Source organism: Castanea sativa, chromosome 12 (assembly GCF_040712315.1).
Source record: "Castanea sativa cultivar Marrone di Chiusa Pesio chromosome 12, ASM4071231v1".
NCBI lineage: Eukaryota > Viridiplantae > Streptophyta > Magnoliopsida > Fagales > Fagaceae > Castanea > Castanea sativa.
This window is the reverse complement of record NC_134024.1, coordinates 40,834,664-40,850,277: the sequence shown is the minus strand read 5'-3', so window position 1 is coordinate 40,850,277 and position 15,614 is coordinate 40,834,664. Positions and strand designations below refer to the sequence as shown.

At 30.2% G+C, this 15,614-nt stretch overlaps 1 protein-coding gene across 3 annotated transcripts in view; it reads right to left on the bottom strand.

Annotated features, from left to right (window-relative positions):
- LOC142619924 (uncharacterized) overlaps window positions 1-15,614 on the bottom strand; it is a 100,701-nt gene that overhangs the window by 39,444 nt on the left and 45,643 nt on the right. The gene's annotated exons all lie outside the window — the stretch shown is intronic.

Genomic DNA, 15,614 nt, shown 5'->3' with positions numbered 1-15,614 from the left:
ATCTTTCTTTTTCATTTTTTTTTTTTTTGTGACCATACCATTTCTTTCTTCTAAGCATCTTCCAGTCAAAAGGATGACCAGAGGTTATCAAATTGATAATAATAATAATAATTTATATATATATATATAAAACCGAACCTTTTGACACTCTCACAATTTTTCATGTCAGCACAATATTTAAAATAAAATCAAAGTCTTTGAAGCTATCACAATTTTCTACGTCAGCACAATATTTAAAAAATTAAAATTAAAATCAAAAACTCTATTTCACTCAAAAACAAAACCCTACCTCTCTAAAACTAACGTGATAGATTCAAAATAAAATTAAAAATTAAAAACTCTATTTCAGTTAAAAACAAAACCCTACCTCTCTAAAACTAATGTGATAGACTCAAATAAAAATTAAAAACTCTATTTCACTCAAAAACAAAACCCTACTGCTCTAAAACTAACGTGACAGACTCTCTAAAACTAATAATTCTCTCTACCTCTCTAAGCTCTTCTTCTCTCTATATCCCCGATAGTTTCTGAAAATACATTCCAAATGCGAAAGTCTACTCAAAGGCACAGAGAGAGGACAGACACCCATGACGGAGCCATAGCTGCTGTTACCCATCAAAGCCATCACAAGATCTCCATTAATTGTCATAACAAGCAGCAGTTACCAATGTTTCAAACTCTAGCCCCAGTTTACACAGGTGAGATGCTCTGTATCCAATTTCTGTCAGTTCTTTAACCGGTGTTGTTGGCATATAATTGGTATTGTTAGTGCTACTGTTGTTAAGCGTTTTTATTTTTTATTTTTTGGCCTATTAGGAAGTTTTTTATTGGAAAGTTGGGATTTATAGGTAGTGCTACTGTTGTTAGTGTTTTTGAATGTATATGGAAAAGAATTGTGGACACGTGAATATGGGGTCATATGTAGTCAAGCAAGGCACCACATAATTATGGTGGAGCGACTCAACATCTAAGAGACTGTTAATAAAATAAAACCAACCAAATTTGGGCTGGTAGTGGCGGAGATGATTTGTACTCCTGTTTACTTTCAAAGAATAGTTGGTTGAATCAAAATCCAAATAATTGGTGTTGGCTAAATTACCAACCCATGAGTTGTATTGAAATTATATATAAACAAACAAAAGAAAACTATTAAATTATTAGATAGAAGCTAAGGATAAAACATAATGATGAGACATTTGAATTTAAATAAAATACAATAGTTGGAACCAAATCCATTGCAAGTTTATCTGAAAGTTGTAGAAGCATTTGAATTGGAATTTTGATTTGCAACATGATCTGTAGAGGCAACGTGAGCTGTAGATCAATTATCAAAGACATTTATCTTAACAACGTCTAGAGCTTACAAGTAAATAAGTAATCAAATTCAAATAGCACATTATGCATTTCTGTATAAATAGAGAAATTGTATCCTTGAATCATGTACCCGTACGCTGATCATACTCCACACAGATTGAGTAATGAATTTTGCTTTTGATTTTGGTGAGTGAGTGATTCTACTCTAGGTTCTGATTTTTAGTTTTCTGAAATTTAGCCGCTGTTAATTATTAAACAAAGAGTTGGAGATGGAATTTGAGAAGTATCTTAATTAATGGTTTGTTAGTGCTCTTTGATTCATCTTTTCTTTTTCTGCTCACAATTTGTATATGGTTTTTTTCCCTAATGAATTTGTATAGCTATTTAATTGATTGGTTTAGAATTGTTATGGTTTCAATGATGTCCAATGGTTATTTGACTTATTTCTAACTATGATGTTGCTAACTAATTTATATATATATATATATATATATATATATATATATATATATATATATATATAAAATTGAAGCCTTTGAAACTCCCACGATTTTTCACGTTAGCACAATATTTAAATAAAATTATCAATTTATTTAAATAAAACTATTTTTTTTAGTCCAAACTTAACAAGGAGTAAAACTCTATCTCTTGAACAAGTCGATCTTAAACTCAAACTTATCATTATCAATTTTTAAATAAAATTATTTTTGTTTAGTCCAAACTTAACAAAGAGTAAAACTCTATCTCTCTAACAACTTTTTCTTAAACTCAAACTCTTCATTATCATTTTTTTAAACAAAATTATTTTTGTTTAATCTAAATTTAATAAGAAGTAAAACTCTACCGAAGCCTCTAAAACTCTCACAATTTTTCATCTCAGCACAATATTTAAATAAAATTATCATTTTATTTAAATAAAATTATTTTTTTAAACAACATTTTTTTAAATATAAATTTAACAAGGATTAAAACTCTATCTCTCTAACAAATCCATCTTAAACTCAAACTCATCATTATCAATTTTTTAAATAAAATTATTTTTGTTTAGTCCAAACTTAAGAAGGAGTAAAACTTCATCTCTTTAACAAGTCCATCTTAAACTCAAACTCATCATTATCATTTAAAAAAAAAAAAACTATTTTTGTTTAATCTAAACTTAACAAGGAGTGAAACTTTGTCTCTCAAACAAATTCAACTTAAACTCAATTTAAGTTATTTTTTTGCAGTATCTGAAATTGTCTAACAAATTTTTTGTAAGCAATTGCAAGTTCAAGCAATGACTTCTTCATCAAATTGTAACACAAATGGAAGTCATACAAGAGCAAATTATGTAATGGTGCAGTTTTCTAATCAATTTAAGATTTTATAAAATTATTTTAGTTAATCTCACAAATAAGTAAGTTCCCATGCATAGCACGAGTTAGTGACTAGTAATATATATAAAACCGAAACCTCTAAAACTCTCACAATTTTCTACATCAGCACAATATTTAAATAAAATTATTATTTAATTTAAATAAAATTATTTTTGTTTAGTCCAAATTTAACAAGGAGTGAAACTCTATCTCTTTAACAAGTCCAAATTCAACTCAAACTTATTATTATCACACACACACATATATATATATAACCATAATTTAAAAAATATATATTTAACAAGAAGTGAAATTTCATTACTTACTAAAATCCTTTTGAAACAAAGTTACAAGAAAACCTCATAAAATACTTTTGCCGACTTAAGCAATCCAACTCCTACTTGGATGCTTATCAAAAGAGTCCTACTTATGCTCCACAGCACAAACTAGCCTTTGCTATATATATATATATATATATATATATATATATATATATATATATATATATACATGCATGTTTTGTGCCTCAACATTGGTTTTGTAATAGAGTTCAAGTTGAGGCAATTTACTTCGAGGAAATTAAGGTTTCTCCTTGTGGTGAGAGAGCTCTTTTGGGTGTGTATTTGGAGTTTGGGTTTTGTGAGAATATTTTGATACTTCATTTGTAATTTACATCATTTCCCTGAATTATACAAATTTGTGTATTTGTTTACACACAAATACATAGGTTAATCATGAACACTATAAAAGCAGTGCAAACCCTAATTTTTTTTTTTTTTTTTTAAGCCGAGTAGAAGTATGAACTCTTCTTCTGTTATTTTCTTCTCCTTTACTTTGTTAAAAAAGATTTATTTTATTGTTTTTCATATATTTTTAAAAAGTTATTTTCGTACATGAACCACCAAACCCTACGCCTATGACTGTATATAATTTTTCTTTCATTGTTTAAAGTTTAGACCCGTTAAAATCTAAAACTTATTCCTTTATGGGTTTGTGTACTTTTTTCTTTTTCTTATATTTCTCTTTTGAATAGTCCTATATTTTTTTGAATTGTTTCAATAACTTATTCTTTAATTATATATCTTTTTTGGTATTTTGAAAGTTCTGAATTTGTGTATATTTGAACATCTTTAGCAGATTTCAATGACTATACCATGTATAATTCTTTTGAAGGTAATCAATTTTTCTTTTATATTTCTCTACTGTGTAATCATATACATTTTGTTTTGTTTCAAAAATTTATAGGAAAGTAAATCTTATGATTCTTTAATATTTTTTGGTCTTTTAAAAGTTTTAACATCTGAATTATTCTTTTGATGGTAGCACATATTTCTCTTATATTTCTTTGTTGTGTGTGTGTGTGTATATATATATATATATTATCCATAATTTGTAGGCTTTAAATCTTTTGATTCCTTTCAATAGTTATAACCATGGATTATTCTTTTGAATGTAACTCATATTTTTCTTATATTTCTCTATTGTTTAGTTATATATATATTTTGTTTTATTTCAATAATTTCTAAGTAATGAATTATCTAATTATTTAATATTTTTTTGTTTTTCAGAAGTTTTAATATTTGAATTTTCAAGTTATTTTTTTGCAATATCTAAAACTGTCTGATAATTTTTTTGTAAGCTATTGCACGTTCAAGCAATGACTTCTTCATCAAATTGTAAAACAAATTGAAGTCATACAAGAGCAGATCATGCAATGGTGTAGTTTCTTAATCAATTTAAAATTTTATAAAATTATTTTAGTCTACCTCACAAATAGATAGGTTCCCGTGCATAGCACGGGTTAGTGACTAGTAATAAATAAAGACAAAACTTCTTTACACATTTTGCGTACACGAAGAGAAAAAAAAAAAAAACCATTTTTATAATAATTTCACAATATTTTAATAATAAATTTTAAGTGGTAAGTTGTTAAGGGTTGGTAATTGGTTGGGTAAAAAAATAATTTTAGTAGTAGATTTAAATTGGAACTAATAACAATTAACCACCTATAATTTATTGTTAATTGAAATACTAAGAAATAGTGAAAATATTATAAACATAATACTTCTCATAAAATAAAAATAACTTCTGGGTTGGAATGAGCATCCACTTGCAATTATATATACTTTTATTTTTGCCATTCGCTTTCTTTGCAGATCATTTTCAATCAGTTTATAAAATAAATTAGATTCAATAATGTAAGCAAGTAGTTAAATTATATATCTGTTTTTTTAATATTCAATAACTATCACCTTGAGGTGTCCTAGTTGCATTGGACAGACCTCCAACTGCCATTACTAGTTTATAAAATATATTGTTCATCATCTTTAAGCGTGTCAATTCATCTAAGCATAAAAAATAATCCTAGCATGTACAACCAAAGTCACCCACGCAGCAATAATGTCCCATCTGCAAAAGGGTATGAACCAAACCTAAAAACAAGGACTCTGTCTACTTATATATGGCAATAAACTCTTTTAACTCGAAGTTAATGGACTGACATTTTTTTTTTAATTAAAATATTGAGGATTAAAATCCTTCCTCCGCCAATTATTGATTTATAAAAAGAAATATTAGAAAGAAATCAATTTTCATCCATGTTGCCTCTCCTTCTAGGAATCTACCAGTCCAAAGGAAGACCGAAAGTTATCAAATTGATTAAAAATAATAATAATAATTCTAAATAAAACAGAAATTTATCAAATTGATTTAAAAATAATAATAGTAATACTAAATAAAAGAGACCCACAAAGATTTTTAGGAATGTATAGTTCGCTGTGATATGCCCTTGATGTGATACATATTACTTTTTTTTTTTTTTTTTTTTTTTTTTTTTTTGAGAATCTGGTACATATTACCTTAATGTTAAGGTGTTTGGTTTATTTAATTTTTTCTAACATTATCGTAATCTAAGATTACAAAATATATCGTATCACCATAATTATATCACCTTTTTAAATGGGGTGATCTTACATTACTTATTGGTGGGGATGTAATAATTTATTGAATTCACAAAATTTATTCAAGAATCACACCCTCTAGGCTCTAACTGTTGTGAGTCAAGTCAACAAAAAGTGGTAAGTTTAAATTACAACCAACAACAACTAATTGCCTATAATTTGTTGTTAAAATACTATGAAATAATGAAAATATTATAGACGTAGCACTTCTCATAAAATATAGCTTCTTGGTGGCTAGCTATAAATTAAAGTCTTATTTATATTGCTTTTTGAAAAAATTATAAAGTTCTCTTCGTATTGTTTTCTTTATGTCTATTTAAAATCGAGATATCATCGTAATGTATCACGCATAAATGCTTCGTGGAATCTGCAAACTTTATGAGTAATCCATCCTCTAATTAATTTTGTATAAGCAGTGAGTGAATTAGCTAAAAGCAATACATAATAATTACTTTAGCTTTCATCGGTTCCAATCCTTCTCATTGAATTGTTGGTTGATTTTCCAATTTTTAGAGCAAAGCTTTTACATTTTTACTAGTCGCAAACTTATGCAACATGTGGAAATAACTAATTATTTTATAATTGTAATATAATGTATAATTTGTCAAACATAATTTGTTCTCCCCTAAAAATTAAACAACTGCTATTCGGTCTAATTAGGTCTACTTTGTTCCCATACAGTCCAATTAGGTCTACTTCAGTCTACTTTGGTCCACTCAGTCAATTTCAGTCCCCTTCGGCCTATTTTGGATAAATTGGACCTTAAATTGATTCTTTTTATAGGTTAACTTTTCAGGTTTAGCTCAAAAATTCTTTTTTTTTTTTTTAATTTTTGGGTTGAAAAGTATGAAATTTTATTATATTTGGGTTAAACTATTTAGTTTTGGGTTTAAAAAAAAATAGACATTATAAATTAGAAATATGAGCCCTATGATAAATATTCAAAAGTCCTATTTGGTCTACTTCGGTCCTAATTAGTCTATTTTGTCCTCTTTGGTCCACTTGGGTTCTATTTGGTTTACATTGGTCCTATTGGGTCCATTCGTTCACATTGGTCATATTCTATCTACTTTAGTCCTATATGGTTCACATTGGTCATATTCAGTCCATTCCACTTCGGTTTTATTCAGTTCAAATTTGTCCTATTCGGTCTACTCTGTCAACTCAGGTCCTATTCAATCAACATTGGTCTAATCTGTCCATTATGGTCCTATTCAGCCCACTTTGGTCATATTCAGTCCTATTTGTTCCTATACGGTCCATATGTCCACTTTCGTCCTAATCTGTCCATTTGTTCTTATTCGGTCCACCTTGTCCCCATTCGGTCATATTCTATCCATTCAGTCTATTTGGTCCATTTGTGTCCACTTCCGTCCATTTTATGCACTTACATATAAGGAAAAAGATATGTTTGGGTTGAAACTACCTATTATAAATTTATTTATATATATATATATATATATATATATATATATATATATATATATCTCAAACTCGTAATATCTAATATCTTAAGCATAAGATTTATTGTTGTTATATTTTTGTTGAGCCACATTAACATAACATTTTAGTTCACTCCGGTCCAATTAAATTTAAGTAAAAGTCTCTCTAAACCTTAAGGCAATAAATGTACAAATTTAATCTTTAGGGTAGTTATTCATTTATTTTAACGTCATTACTTTTAAATGAATTGCATGAGATTGGTTATACTTTCAAGCAAAAGGGATATATATATATATATATATATATATATATATATATATATATATATATATATATATATATATATCTCAAACTCGTAATATCTAAAATCTTAAGCATAAGATCTATTGTTGTTATATTTTTGTTGAGCCACATTAACATAACATTTTAGTTCACTCCGGTCCAATTAAATTTAAGTAAAAGTCTCTCTAAACCTTAAGGCAATAAATGTACAAATTTAATCTTTAGGGTAGTTACTCATTTATTTTAACGTCATTACTTTTAAATGAATTGCATGAGATTGGTTATACCTTCAAGCAAAAGGGATATATATATATATATATATATATATATTTGTGTGTGTGTGTGTGTGTATTTTTATTTAAATAAATCATTCAAATTCTCCACTCTCTTAAAAGAGATTATTATGTTAATCAAAATTTATAACAAACTTATATTGAATATGTATAATTTATTCTCTAAATTTTATTGTAGATAATTTGTTCTCCCTAAAAATTAAAAAATTTCAAAAGATAATCTCCATCATTTTTACAAATATATAATTTTATCATTTTTGATGTTTTTCATTGATATTATTCTTTTATGAAATGGTCATATTCTTCTAACTATTTTTATTATGCATTATATTTTCCTAATATCTTTTGGTACACTTAAGATTTGTAATTTTCAAAGTTATTATTCAAATCTCGTTCTCTTAAGAAGTTTATTATGATAACCAAAACTTATAGTATAATTATTGTAGACGACTAAATTTTTAGTTTGAAATAAATCAAACAAGTAAAATAATTTTACAAATATGGATTTGTATTGATGAATATGTGGTACAATTCTTTGAAATTACAAAAGAGTGATCTTTTGATTCGATCTCCTTGAAAGACTTGTTGATTGGAATTGTAATAATGTGATTTTGACTTCAACACCAAATATCTTTCAATTTGGCTGAAGGGTGGATTAAACACCCTTGAAATAGAATTACAATGAATCTTTGGCTATGAGCTTGTTAGAAATTCTTTGTTCTTCGTGTTCTTCATATGTTCTTCATGTTCTTCCCATGTTCTTCGTCTTCAAAGGTTTTGTGGTGGAAGTTTTTCTGGGCTTTTGAGGCTTGAATCCGTAAAACTTCATTGATTTACAGTTTCTTAAAGTTTTTGGAGGCTTTTGAGCTTGATTCTAGCAAACTTTAAGATCTAGGAAGGTAGTTTGATGGTTCTGCTTTTAATGTTCTTCGATTTTGAAGTTGAAGTTTTTGAAGGCTTTAAATGCTTGATTCCTGTAGACCTTATGTACTTCTGAGTGATTCTGAATCTTCTTTGATGCTGCTCGTGCTCTAGATGTCTTGGTGTGTACAAATGCCTTAGAAAGACTTATATTTATAGGAGTTTGGGGGTGGGTGAGTGACATGTGGCGAAGTTTAATTGGTGACATGTGTCACAGTCTGATTGGAGGAGCTTTAAGATTTTTTCTCCAAGACATGTGGCATCTTTTGATTGGCCGAAATGTTTTGATTTTCAAGGTGACACATGTCAGCACCCGATTGGACTGCCTGTGTCATTGCTTACGCGCACCAGACTGCTTATGTCATTGCTTACTTGCACTGATGCGTGATTGGTTTTTGCATGCTTTTTATGTCTCTATTTCAATGACACTTGGCAAATTTCTGTTGGTTTCTGAATAGTGATAGCAAAACCTAGTAGTAGTACGTGGCGTTTTGTAATTGGCTGTACTTTGTGGACTTAGTAGTATAATGTGTCAGCTTGTGATAGGTCGGAAATTTTCCCTCTCTATAATTACAATTAATATTACTCAAATAATTAATAGTACTCTCAATCCAACTTGTATTTTTCCATTCTTAAGCAGATACATCAAATTGAACTGAAGTGATCTGAAATGGACCAAATGGACCAAGATCGAAGTGGACCAAATCAGACTGAATATACCTAAGTGTACTGTATGGATCAAATTAGGCAGAATAGATCGAAGTGGACTGAATTGACTGAATGAACCAAATTGGACCACAGTAGAATGAATGGACCTAATTGAATTGAAGTGGACCGAATTGGACCAAAATTGACCGAAGTGGACTAAAGCAAACCGAACTAGACCAAATTGATGAAGTGGATTGAAATAGAATGGACTGAATGTCATTTTGTGATTAGTATAGCGAAGATTGTGTTTTGATATAAACTCAAATTCTCACTTCCAAAATAATCAAGTATTAATTCAAACAAAATAAAACCAACCAAAACTATAAGAGAGAGATATATACTACTTGTAATGAGGAACTAAAAAATACAACACTAAAACGTATGAACCCAAAATAAAGTTTTAAAAATCACAATGATTATCAATATAAAGTAGAGCTGCAAGAAACAGTAAAAAAAGAAGAGAGAGAGAGAGAGAGAGAGAGAATAACCAATTTTGTAGAGATTCATTAACCCAAAGTAAAGTTCCAAATAATAATAATAATAATAATAATAAATCTCATCGACTTAAAGTAGAGATGCAAGAAAAAAAATCCACTAAAAATGGAAATTCTTTTTAGAGAGATTGAGAGAGAGAAAAATAATTTTTTGTGTGTAGGAAAACTATGTATAGAATGAAATAGAGAATTGTAAATTTATAGTAAGAGGAGGGGAATTAGAAAAGCCAAAAATAAAGGAAGATAAAGGGTTGGAGGAAGTGATATCAAGATAGATAGTAGTAAGGAGATGAAAAGGTAAAATGAAAGGGAAAAGTTGAAGAAAGTATAATATTAAGTTGGGCAATTAATAAGAAAAATGAGAGTTAAAAAAAGAGAGTGAATGTTGAAAAAGAGTGGATGATATTGTTGCTAATGTGGCCTAACTTGAGCATAGCAATAATAAACGATACGCTTCAACTTTTATATATAGACGAAACAAGTAAAAATGTTACCAGATGGGATAATATTGGGCGATTCTCTGCAGAGTATGTATGTAACGGCATTGTTTGTTGATTTTTGACCTTTGTGAGTGATGTTTTCATTAATCTTTGCCCTTTTGAACAAAGGTAGGGCCTTTCACTATGACAGAGCATGATGAAGATATTTTTTTCTCCGCTTTATGTGCAAGGCAATGTTCTAGATTCGTTAAAAATCACCTTACATTTTTCTCCTGTATATGTTAACCAAATTTGCCTAGCCTTGTTAATTGACGTTCCAAGCCAATTCTCAGAGGCTCGTGAGCAGGGCAAGCCTTGTGATTTGAAAAATGCCATTTGGGCTACACAGCTCATGTGCAAATCTGTCTCTATGAACATGCGGTGAATATCTACTAAACATGAACAGTTATTGCTGGAAGTAAGTAAAAGTATTGGCTCTGTTATCTAGAGTGCTAAAATTAACTCCTAGAGCTTTGCTTCACTGTTTTTTAGTGTAGTACAAGTACTTCTTTTGTGTATGCAGTTTCTTCAACAAGTATTTGGCATTGATACCATGAAACAATGGGTGGGAGTATAAAATTGAAGTTTTGAACCGTTTAATCCCCTTGTGTATCTGTGTGCTTCACAAAATAAAAACCATATGTACTATACTGTCACTACACTCTCAGATCTCCGCCAAATAAATGCCACACTGGCTGCTGTCAGAGAAGTTTACACCAAGCTAGAAGCATGCCAAAGCCATTAAAGACAAGACTACTAACAACCCCAAGACTTGCTCAGCACTAATAACAGCAGACCTAGACTACAAGAGAGAAGAGGGGTTCCTTTTTTCTTGTCTGTTAGCTGATCATAGGGTGTTAACTGTCAAATTTGATTTTGAAAATTTTCTAAACCATTATGAACGTGTTGTTTTGTAACTTTTTCTCTTTTCTTGGTGGTAAAAAAAGAAAAACACTAGAGCCAAAAAGCCCAAAACAGGAGAAAAAACACCCAGCACGAATATAAGCTTTTTTTTTTCAACTCAAGATACGAGAAAGTATCTAAGTATCTTATTTGACTTATGTAGTAATTTTTATTTTATATTGTTTTCATCGGTGAAGTTTTTATTTATTTATTTAAATAAAAAAGATAAAGCTTTCAATTTATTTTCAGCCTCTTGTCATTTATCTCATAAGATAGGGAAACGGTTTTGGATTTGAACAGGTTATCGGGTTCAGGTCCACTTTTCTCAGTTCAGTTGTCTCCAATGTCTTTTTAGTGAACATGTTGAATTGCAAACAATGTCAAGTAGCGGTACATAGTCTAAAAGTAGAAAAATCAAGACCCTTTTTCAATTTGCATGTTAGTATGTTACTAATAATTTTTTGTTTACTAAATTCTTTCACCTTGCCCTTGCTTCAATGCAGGGGCTGTAGCAGAATCAAAATCTGAGTTTTCCTTCCTTAGTTTTTCCCCCTTTAAACAGTAAGAAATATCATATCTCCCACGAGTATAAACAGTCAATTTGAAAAGTGATCTATTGATTGACCATATACACCATCTAACTCGCCACCATACATCCAAGTATTCCTTATACCTAAAACTTTTAAGACATAGAAAAATTCCAGCAAACAAAGTAGCCACATTAACAATAACGTGCAGCCACAGATAAGCATAATGAAATCATGAAGAGCATGTCCAAAGTGCTTGGAAGCATCTTCACTATCATCATAATACATTTTCCTCAAGTTCCAACCCAGCTTGATTTATCGAGCAGCAAAGGGCAGGTCTTGGATGTTAACAATATCATTGGCAAGACTAAAGGTTCTTCTATGACCTGAACCATCCAGGCAACTTCCATTTTTGTCTTTAAGTAGAAAGCATGAAGATGTTCGTTCATTTCCGGGAGATTGAAGAGCATAATTGAAAGGTGAATGATGCTTCCTGGAGGAACCACTTAATGATGGACAATCCATGGTTGTCAAAATCGCGATCCAGATCGTAGAATCGCACGATTTTACGATCCCACCTCACCAAAAAGTTTTAAATCGTAGCAGGATCGCAAAAATGTTAGGATCGTAGGTAGGATCGTGTAGAATCGTATAGGATTGTAGGATCGTATGAGATTCTACCGATCCTACCGATCCTACCATTTGGCTTGAATTTTTTTTTTTTTTTTTTTAAGTGGGATTCATTTGGGTAAACCTAAACCCACAAGCCCAACAGGTTTTAGAAGCCCAATAATGAATTGAAGTCCCAAATTTACCCCTATGTCAACATAAAATCTCAAAAAAACCTATGGTATAAGTTTAATGTTTTCAAAAACAAAACCTTTTCTTTCTTTAACCGTTCCTGTTTTTTTAAACTGTTGTAGAAGCCAATTCACTTTTAATATTAACATACTTATGCTAAATTAATCATCTATTTGTATCGCCTTCACAAATGTTGTTACATAAAATCTAATGATGTACTTGTGTTTCACTATCTGTAGGCAACCATGTTTTATATAATTTTGAAGTGATTATTTTTATTGAGTTAAGAAGAACTATTTTTTTTTCATAGAATAATTAGACCTAAAAAAGTAAATATCAATTTTAGGACCAAAAATAAAAAATAAAACCACACAATTGAAACCAATGTCATTAAAGCATTAGATTTAGGAACTTTACCTTAGAAATAACAGTTTTAGTACTCACAACAGTGGTGTTTCTAACTTCATAGAAAAGAAAATGCATTTTGTAGAGTCCATATTTTTGTAGTTGGCAAATACGATAAATGTAATCAATTCATAGTGTTTTTGGTGTGTCTTAAGTGGGTTAAAGATGTATTTTATAGTCCAAGACAAAGACCCAAGTTTAGATCAAGAAAGAATCAAGTTTAGAGCAAGAAAACTAAAGTTTCTATCAGTTTGACTGCTAGCTTGATTCCTGGCTAGACCGTATAAGATTTTCGATTTCAAGCTTGACATCTAATTCGATCAATCGAGATTGCGATATTATCAAAAATATAAAACGTGAAAAATGCCATAACTAGCCCTTTGTCAAAAACACAGCATCTTTCAGCCTTGTTAATGGTGAGTCATTACTTCCTTTAAGCTTTCTTAACTTAATTTTAACGTTTTTTTTTAAAAAAAAAACTCAGTCAAAAACCCAGCACCTCTCAACCCTCTCAATAATGTTGCCATGAGTCATTGCTGCCTTTAAGGTTTCTGGTAATTTGTTTTGGTAGTTAGTACTTAGTAGTTTATCATTTATTTGTACTTTGTTAGCTTAATTCCATATTGTTGTGTTGTGTATATGATTTTGACAAAGCTTTTAAGGTTTTTATTTTTCTATCTTGTTAACTAAATTAAGTCAAATTTGAAAAATTATGAAACAGGATCTTCATTATTTAATTAGCTAGTTTACCTTAGATTGAGAATTTTCTTTTAGATTACATATTGTAAAATTGTAGTTAGCTAGTTTTTATATGCTAACTAGCCTAACTTATTTTGGATTTGGAACTTAGAATTTGGAAAACATTTTTCATATGTGTAGATAATATTTTGGTACTTAGTTGCTAATTAAACATGTACTGAACTTTTTAGATACATTATGTCAAAAGTTAAATATATTTTGCTTCATTAGAATGACATAAGAACGATGTAGTGCGTGCAAATTACATTTTATGATGCAATTTTTTTTTTAATGGATGGATTTATATTTTAAGTAATTATATAACATACAAAGTCACTATCAATAGGTTTTTTGCTTAAAATCTGAAAATAGGTAGGATCTTACGATTCACGATCCGATCCTACGATCTCCGATCCTACCTACCTCCCATGATCCTACGTAAGATCCCGATTTTGACAACCTTGGGACAATCCCATTCTAAATCAATATTGAGTCCAGAGTGAAGGAGGGAACCTTCTAAACCAGGATGATGATATCTCTCACAGAAAACCTTGCTCATTATAGGAGATTATGAGGAGAAAGGAACATGCTGCTATCTTTGCATTTAGTGTCATTTCTGCAATCTTCAGCCAGAGTAAGTACGCTGGTGCAAGTGTTAGAGCTAAAGGAAAATGGTTAAAATCAGCATTTATATCTTTCTTGACTTCAACTTGGTTTCCAAAATCAAGGTCATTATAGCTGGCTAAATGGGACCATGGTAATGAACAAACATTTGGAGAATATGTGGACGGGAAGGAAAATTCACTCAAGTCTTTTCCACCTATCCTGTCATCCAGAGTGTGCTGTTAATAATCATCCCAGGAACTTAATGAAGGTGAATACACACTCAGCTCTATATTTTGACAAGTAATAGACAAGGTTCTTTCCTCTGTATTCCTGTCAAAGTCCCAACCCAGAAGAAGAGGATGTGACTCACTTTCAATCAATTATTTTTTTGGATGCAAGTCATCCAGTTCTTTGAGATGATTATATTCAAGAGATCCCATATCTTTTAGATTGAAAACATAAGTGGAATCACACTAAGTACTGATATAGGACTTCTTCCTCCTACTTCAAATCTGGGTTTCATCATTTCATACTTGAGACATGCTATACTAGTATTGCTTGGGGGAGTGTAAAATTTCGAGAGAACCACCTCTGGCTATCTATTCAACCAACAAGATAAAGGACCATCATCCAAGTGTGAACCATAATCAAGTTCCATATAGTTCCTTGCAGGCATATGAATTAATTTTTTGAGCTGACTATGCTAGTCCAAAAAAGCAAGAAACTGAGATTTGGTATCAATATCTACTTCCCTTAAATCCTGCCAGAGACATGTAATTTCAGCTTAATCACCAACACCAACAGAATAAGTCACATCCATATGGAAAGCAAAAGGAGCCTACACTGTTTTTTTTTGGTCTCGGGGAACAGGCGACTGAGAAGCAAAGAAACAAAGTCATACCTGAGAAATTTCTAAAGGTCCATGATACGAGGCTAAAAAAAAGAAAGAGAACTTATTAATGTTATGTGTCTAACCCCTTTGAACAGAGTTCTTCAATATGAGGATAAGAGGTCTCCAAAACCCATTCACATAGTACAGAGAAAGCACACAAATAATCATGTCCAGACCAGTGCATTGCTTTTAAATATTTTGAGTATGGCTAATTCATATCCATAAAACTTGACTTTAAAAAAAAAAAAAAAAAAATTATACCAGCCTTTAGGACCTAGAGAAAAAAATATACAAATAGACCCACATTGTAGTTGAGATGCATTTCTGAACACTTACCTACGGAACAGTCACTAATTTTGAATTTTTGACTGGTTTTCTTGCTTATGCAATGTCTAGGATTTGTATTTGCAGTCTACATTTTCCTTCAATTTCTTAAAAATGCAAATTTGGAAGTTTTGTAGTCATCGGCTGCATTTACATTCAAATGGAATGA